At 40.9% G+C, this 7698-nt stretch overlaps 1 pseudogene; it reads right to left on the bottom strand.

Moving 5' to 3' along the window:
- Window positions 1–712: 712 nt before the first annotated feature.
- Window positions 713–795, bottom strand: LOC120967539 (small nucleolar RNA SNORD96 family; annotated as a pseudogene).
- Window positions 796–7698: the final 6903 nt, after the last annotated feature.

The following is a 7698-nucleotide window of genomic DNA, read 5'->3' on the forward strand; positions in this document are numbered from 1 at the left end:
AAAGAGAAAATGAAACTATGAAAACAAAAGTCTTCACGCTTCATGTTCCTTGAATGAATGCCAAGTCTTCAAGGTCACACCAATTTCTTCACTTTCAAAGTCTTCAGAAAGTCTTCAGAAATACAAAGTCTTCAGTCGAAGATATTCATTTTTAGGGGTCGACTTTCTCTGTAAATATCAAACTCCTCATAGATTAATAGACCTGTGTACACTCACAAACGCATCAGTCCCTTAACCTATAAGTCTTCAATACACCAAAATCACTAAGGGGCACTAGATGCACTTACAAAGGGATTTGCAGAAGCAACACAATGGATAGAAATTGGCAAGGTTGTCACAAAGAAATCTTTCAAGCCCACGGCGCTGTTTGAGACGCTCGAGTTTGTAGGGAGGCAGGGGACAACGTGTTCATCTTCTAGATGTTCCAATTGGGGGATTGGAAGAAAGTTGTTGTGGCCAAATCTGCAGACCACGATTCTAGTTCCTGTTGGTTTAACGATTGACCTGATATGATCAGGTCCATTATCTGTAATGAACTATGAATGAATGAGAAGGAGCTGCCCATTTCTCAAAAAAAAAACTCACGACGATGCCACCGCTTGACACATCATCTTCGATTGACCAATACATATGAAAGAACTATGGATTGTGCAAGTGAAGAATAAACAAAGAATAGAAGACACATGAACTAACACTCAAAAACTGTTGAATTTGTACTCAGGATTGCAGAATGACACATAGCAACCAATCAGTCCCGAAAGATGGTATGATTAACAGCTTTTTCATCACCGGACAAAGAGGGACACTGTCGGCGTTCTGGGAATGGGGGTCCCCAGACTTGCCTGCCTGCGGCCTGCAGCGTGGCTCAACCAGTGGCCCAGTGCGGCCCGTCTTCACCAACCAAACACTCAAGACCCTCGCGAGGGGCCAAGCCTCACGGGGCGGACGACGCAAGGCCTCCTCAGGAGTGGCCTCACCAGGCAGGCTCGTGAGAAGGCGGAGAGATCAAGGCAAGGGGTACCTCGCGAGGTGCCCGTGACGCAAGCCATGCCGATCAAGACCAGGCGGGCGCCAGGCAGGCGCCAGCCCGCGCAGTGTCCTCGTTTCCTCTTTGGTGCAAAGGGGGCAAGCGCAGGCGCGGAGTACCGAGGCATCAGGCAAAGGTTTCCTTATCGGTGCAACGAGACCAAGACCAGCAGGACGGCAGGACAGAGGTCACCGTGGAGCCCAAGACGGCGTCACCACCAGTGCCTTTGGCAGGTGAAGACCACCTTTAGTTAGGATAGCTTGTACTAGCTGTCCCCCTTCAAAATGGCCGTTGTTGGATCCCTTCCTGCTCAATATTTGGGAAGGGGACCAGGGCCTCTATAAATAGGGCTAGCCACCACAGTAGAAGGCAAGGAATCTATTGGCAACTAATCTAGAGGCATCTGATCCAGAGAGACGGATCAATTCCTCCCCCAAGCACACCACCAAGCACAAGAACACCTCTCCTCGCGAGGCTGTTCTTCCCCTGTACTGTTCATCATCAACCCAAGAGACAATCCACCACCACACACAGGAGTAGGGTATTACACCACAACGGTGGCCCGAACCTGTATAAATCTTGTGTCTCTTGTGTTGTTCATCGATCTAGCTTAGGGATCATGGCAAGGCTAAGGCGTGTTTCGGTAGGGAGAGATCTTCGTGCACACCCCAGTGTTCGAACCTTAAGGGTTTTGCCGGAACCCGTTATCCGACATTTGGCGCGCCAGGTAGGGGTGCGCCGAAATCTTCTTTCCGCTGATCTGCGTCCCATCTCTTCGTCACATCCATGGCAGATGCTCGCCGAGCCCACGCCGAGCACCGAGCTGCTCTCGCCGCCCGCGTCACCCAGACGGCTCCCGTCGGTGGGCCTCCTCGTCGTTCTCCGTCGCCTGCCGCCAACGCCGCCACCGGCCCGGCGGGGAATGATACGTCTCCAACGTATCTATAATTTATGAAGTATTCATGCTATTATATTATCCATCTTGGATGTTTTATGGGCTTTACTATGCACTTTTATATTATTTTTGGGACTAACCTATTGACCCAGAGCCCAGTGCCAGTTCCTGTTTTTTCCCTTGTTTCAGTATTTCGAAGAAAAGGAATATCAAACGGAGTCGAAACGGAATGAAACCTTCTGGAGAAGTTACTTTGGAAGGAAAGCAACCTGATAGACTTGGAGTACAAGCCAGGGGAGCATCGAGGGAGCCACGAGATAGGGGGGGCGCCCACCCCCCTGGGCGCGCCCTACCCTCTCGTGGGCCCCTCGAGGCTCCCCCGACCGACTTCTTTCGCCTATATAAGCCTATGTACCCTAAAAACATTAGAACAGAAGATAGATCGGGAGTTCCGCCGCCGCAAGCCTCTATAGCCACCGCAAACCTCTCGGGAGCCCGTTTCGGCACCCTGCCGGAGGGGGAACCCATCACCGGTGGCCATCTTCATCATCCCGGCGCTCTCCATGACGAGGAGGGAGTAGTTCACCCTCGGGGCTGAGGGTATGTACCAGTAGCTATGTGTTTGATCTCTCTCTCTCTCTCTCTCTCGTGTTCTCTCTATGGCACGACCTTGATGTATCGCGAGCTTTGCTATTATAGTTGGATCTTATGATGTTTCTCCCCCTCTACTCTCTTGTGATGAATTGAGTTTTCCTCTTGAAGTTGTCTTGTCGGATTGAGTCTTTAATGATTTGAGAACACTTGATGTATGTCTTGCCGTGCGTATCTGTGGTGACAATGGGATATCACGTGCCACTTGATGTATGTTTTGGTGATCAACTTGCGGGTTCCGCCCATGAACCTATGCATAGGGGTTGGCACACGTTTTCGTCTTGACTCTCCGGTAGAAACTTTGGGGCACTCTTTGAAGTACTTTGTGTTGGTTGAATAGATGAATCTGAGATTGTGTGATGCATATCGTATAATCATGCCCACGGATACTTGAGGTGATAATGGAGTATCTAGGTAACATTAGGGTTTTGGTTGATTTGTGTCTTAAGGTGTTATTCTAGTACGAACTCTTGAATAGATTGATCCAAAAGAATAACTTTGAGGTGGTTTAGTACCCTACCATAATCTCTTCGTTTGTTCTCCGCTATTAGTGGCTTTGGAGTGACTCTTTGTTGCATGTTGAGGGATTGTTATATGATCTATCTATGTTATTATTGTTGAGAGAACTTGCACTAGTGAAAGTATGAACCCTAGGCCTTGTTTCCTACCATTGCAATACCATTTAAGCTCACTTTTATCATTAGTTACCTTGCTGTTTTTATATTTTTAGATTACAAAAACCTATATCTACCATCCATATTGCACTTGTATCACCATCTCTTTGCCGAACTAGTGCACCTATACAATTTACCATTGTATTGGGTGTGTTGGGGACACAAGAGACTCTTTGTTATTTGGTTGCAGGGTTGCTTGAGAGAGACCATCTTCATCCTATGCCTCCCACGGATTGATAAACCTTAGGTCATCCACTTGAGGGAAATTTGCTACTGTCCTACAAACCTCTGCACTTGGAGGCCCAACAACACCTACAAGAAGAAGGTTGTGTAGTAGACATCAAGCTCTTTTCTGGCGCCGTTGCCGGGGAGGTGAGTGCTTGAAGGTATATCTTTAGATCTTGCAATCGAATCTTTTTGTTTCTTGTTTTATCACTAGTTTAGTTTATAAAAGAAAACTACAAAAAATGGAGTTAAGTTTGTCTCATACGCTTCGTCTTTTTAATATCTTTCGTGAGTTCGATGAAAAAGAAAATTGTGCTCAAGTGCTAGAAGAAGAAATATATAGAATGTTTGATACTAAATCCTTGAATGATGAGCATGATTGCAATGTTGTTAGTATGAACTCGTTGAATATCCATAGTACTAATGATGATTGCACTAGTTATGATGAAAATGTCTCCTATAAGCATGTCAATTTTTGTGGAGAGCATTGGGTTTGCATAGATACACCAATTAGAGAAGATAGATATTGCAAGAGGCATAAGCATGTAGAAACTAGATTGTTACAAGAAAGGCTAGATAAGAGTGCTGAAAAATTATATTTCCTTGGCCGTACTTGTGAACTTTGCAATGAAAGTGGTCATTTACATCTCCGATGCAATTTGTTTCATGATCGAATCGTGTCCAAAAATTGTGATGATTTGATTTCCCTTGCACATTATAATGAACTTAGTTTTCTTATGGGTTATGAAGAAATGAATCGTTTAACTAAACACCTTCCAGAATTTGCCCATTATAAACTTCTTGATTTTGATCTAGAGACGATTTATATGTTTTGTGTGGAGAATTGCATTGAAAATCCTTATATTGCCAATTACCTAAAGAAAAGAAAGCAAATAGAAGATGATGAGAATACTAATGAAAGGGAAGAGACTTCCCAATATCCTCCTATTATTTCTTATGATGAATCAGGTAACGAGGAGGAGCTTTCTATTCAACCAATCTCGTCAATAAGGAGCTCAAAGAGGAAGGTTGCACCCACACATAATGTGAAGAAGAAAAAGAAAAGAAGGAACAACAAAGGTAGAAAGGTATGCCTCCCAAATGATGTTGCTCCTACTACTCATTATGATGATGATAATTGCTATACTATTGGTGCTATCAATATTTTTTAATGATGAGAGTGACTATGCTTATGATATGAAAGAGCCAAAGCTTGGGGAAGCTATGTTTGATGAGGATGACATATTTGAGAATATATTTGCTGAAATTAATGTTTGTCCCAAGCTTGGGGATGCTACGTTTAATGAAGATAATATTTTTAGCATCCCAAGTTTTGATATGCAAAGTTGTTATGATAATAGCATGCCTCTTACCTATGGTGATTATATTGATGAAAGTGGGTTTGGAAGAGTATCAACTTTAGGGAGTAGTGACCCCACTATTTTGGAGGATGTTGAATTTTATTGTGATGAATATGAAAGTGGATTTGGAAGAGTGTCAACTTTATTTAGTGATTCCACTACCTTGGAAGAGGTTTCAATTGATTATGATGAGAACAAAGTTGCTACTTATGATGATTATTGTGATGAAACTTATGCTATAAAAAGTAGTGATGATTATATTTATAAAACTTGTCATGATTATGATTACCCTTTTTCTGAACATCACTCTTTTAATGTGGAAACAATTTTTAGTGTTCAAGTCTCTTATGATACTCCCACTATTCCGAATGAGAAGAATTTTGCTTATGTGGAGAGTAGTAAATTTTCTATGCAAGTAGATCATGAAAATAATGCTTTAGGTGCTGGTTATATTGTTGAATTCATTCATGATGCTACTGAAAATTATTATGAGGGAGGAACATATGCTTGTAGGAATTGCAATAATATCAAGTTTCCTCTCTGTGTGCTTAAAATTTTGAAGTTATGCTTGTTTTGCCTTCCTATGCTAGTTGATTATTGTTCCCATAAGTTGTTTGCTCACAAAATCCCTATGCATAGTAAGTGGGTTAGACATAAATGTGCTAGTCATATTCTTCATGATGCTCTCTTTATGTTTCAATTCCTATCTTTTATGTGAGCATCATTGAAATCATCATGCCTAGCTAGGGGCGTTAAACGTTAGCGCTTGTTGGGAGGCAACCCAATTTTATTTTAGTTTCTTGCTTTTTGGTTCTGTTTAGTAATAAATAATCCATCTAGCTTCTGTTTAGATGTGGTTTTGTGTTTTAATTAGCGTTTGTGCCAAGTAGAACCTTTGGGAAGACTTGGGTGAAGTCTTTATGATCATGCTGTAAAAAACAGAAACTTTAGCGCTCACGAGATTAGCTTAAACTTTTTACTGGAGAGTGCTATTTAGTTGATTATTTTTGCAGATGATTACTATACAAATTCCTCAGGTCCACCAATTTATTTTAGAATTTTTGGAGTTCCAGAAGTTTGCGTTAGTTACAGATTACTACAGACTGTTCTGTTTTTGACAGATTCTGTTTTTCGTGTGTTGTTTCCTTATTTTGATGAATCTATGGCTAGTAAAATAGTTTATAAACCATAGAGAAGTTGGAATAAAGTAGTTTTAACACCAATATAAATAAATAATTAGTTCATTACAGTACCTTGAAGTAGTGTTTTCTTTTCTTTCGCTAACGGAGCTCACGAGTTTTCTGTTAAGTTTTGTGTTGTGAAGTTTTCAAGTTTTGGGTAATGATTCGATGGACTATGGAATAAGGAGTGGCAAGAGCCTAAGCTTGGGGATGCCCAAGGCACCCCAAGGTAATATTCAAGGACAACCAAGAGCCTAAGCTTGGGGATGCCCCGGATGGCATCCCCTCTTTCGTCTTCGTTCATCGGTAACTTTACTTGGAGCTATATTTTTATTCACCACATGATATGTGTTTTGCTTGGAGCGTCATTTTATTTTGTTAGTATTTGATTTATGTTATTTAGAATAATGTTTTGCATCTATATTTTCAATAAAAATGTCAAGGATAGCCTTTACCATGCTTATTTTGCTAGTATACATGTTGCTGTTTGAAAACAGAAAGTTTACCGCTGTTGCAAAAATTCCTTAGAAAAGTCAGAATGTGATAAAATGTTGAAACCTTTTGCATAATAAGCTATGATAAATTTACTACAGTGGTAATTTTATTTTATAATTTTTGGAGTTAGGGAAGTATGATGAATCTTGCATTCTTTACAGACCATACTGTTTTGGCAGATTGCTGTTATGGTTGCATTGTTTGCATATGTTTGCTTGTTTAATGATTCTATTTGAGGATAGGAGTGTTAAATATGCAGAGGCATTTAGTATGAAATGTTGAATAATAATTTTTGTGATTTGTTACAGTAGAGTATGATAAGGTTTTTGCATTGGTTTATACTAACTTATCTCACGAGTTCTTGTTGAGTTTGGTGTGTATGAAGCTTTTGAGATTTAGGAAACCGAGACATAAAAGGAATTAAGGAGACACAAAAGCTCAAGATTGGGGATGCCCAAGGCACCCCAAGATAATATTTCAAGAAGTCTCAAGCATCTAAGCTTGGGGATGCCCCGGTAGGCATCCCACCTTTCTTCTTCAACAATGATTGGTTAGTATCGGTTGAGCCTAGGTTTTTGCTTATTCACATGAGTTGTGCTATCCTTGCAATGTCATTTTATTTTGTTTTGCTTGCTGTTTGAATAAAATACCAAGATCTGAAATTCTTAAATGAGAGAGAATCTTCACATAGTTACATAATTATTTAACTACTCATTGATCTTCACATAGGAAGACAACGTAATGGGTTATGTTTTCTCACATCTCAGTTAAAGTTTATTGTCATGGATCATTCAAACATGTTGAGCTTGCCTTTCCCCCTCATGCTAGCCAAAATTCCTTGCACCAAGTAGAGATACTACTTGTGCTTCCAAATATCCTTAAACCCAGTTTCTGCCATGAGTGTCCACCATACCTACCTATGGATTGAGTAAGATCCTTCAAGTAAGTTGTCATCGGTGCAAGCAATAAAAATTGCTCTCTAAATATGTATGATCTTTTGGTGTGAAGAAAATAGCTTTATACGATCTTGTTATGGAAGCAATAAAAGCGACGGACTGCATAATAAAGGTCCATATACAAGTGGCAATATAAAGTGATGTTCATTCGCATTAAGATTTTGTGCATCCAACCCTAAAAGCGCATGACAACCTCTGCTTCCCTCTATGAAGGGCCTATCTTTTACTTTATG

This window comes from Aegilops tauschii, chromosome 6 (genome assembly GCF_002575655.3).
Source record: "Aegilops tauschii subsp. strangulata cultivar AL8/78 chromosome 6, Aet v6.0, whole genome shotgun sequence".
NCBI classification, from domain to species: Eukaryota; Viridiplantae; Streptophyta; class Magnoliopsida; order Poales; family Poaceae; genus Aegilops; species Aegilops tauschii.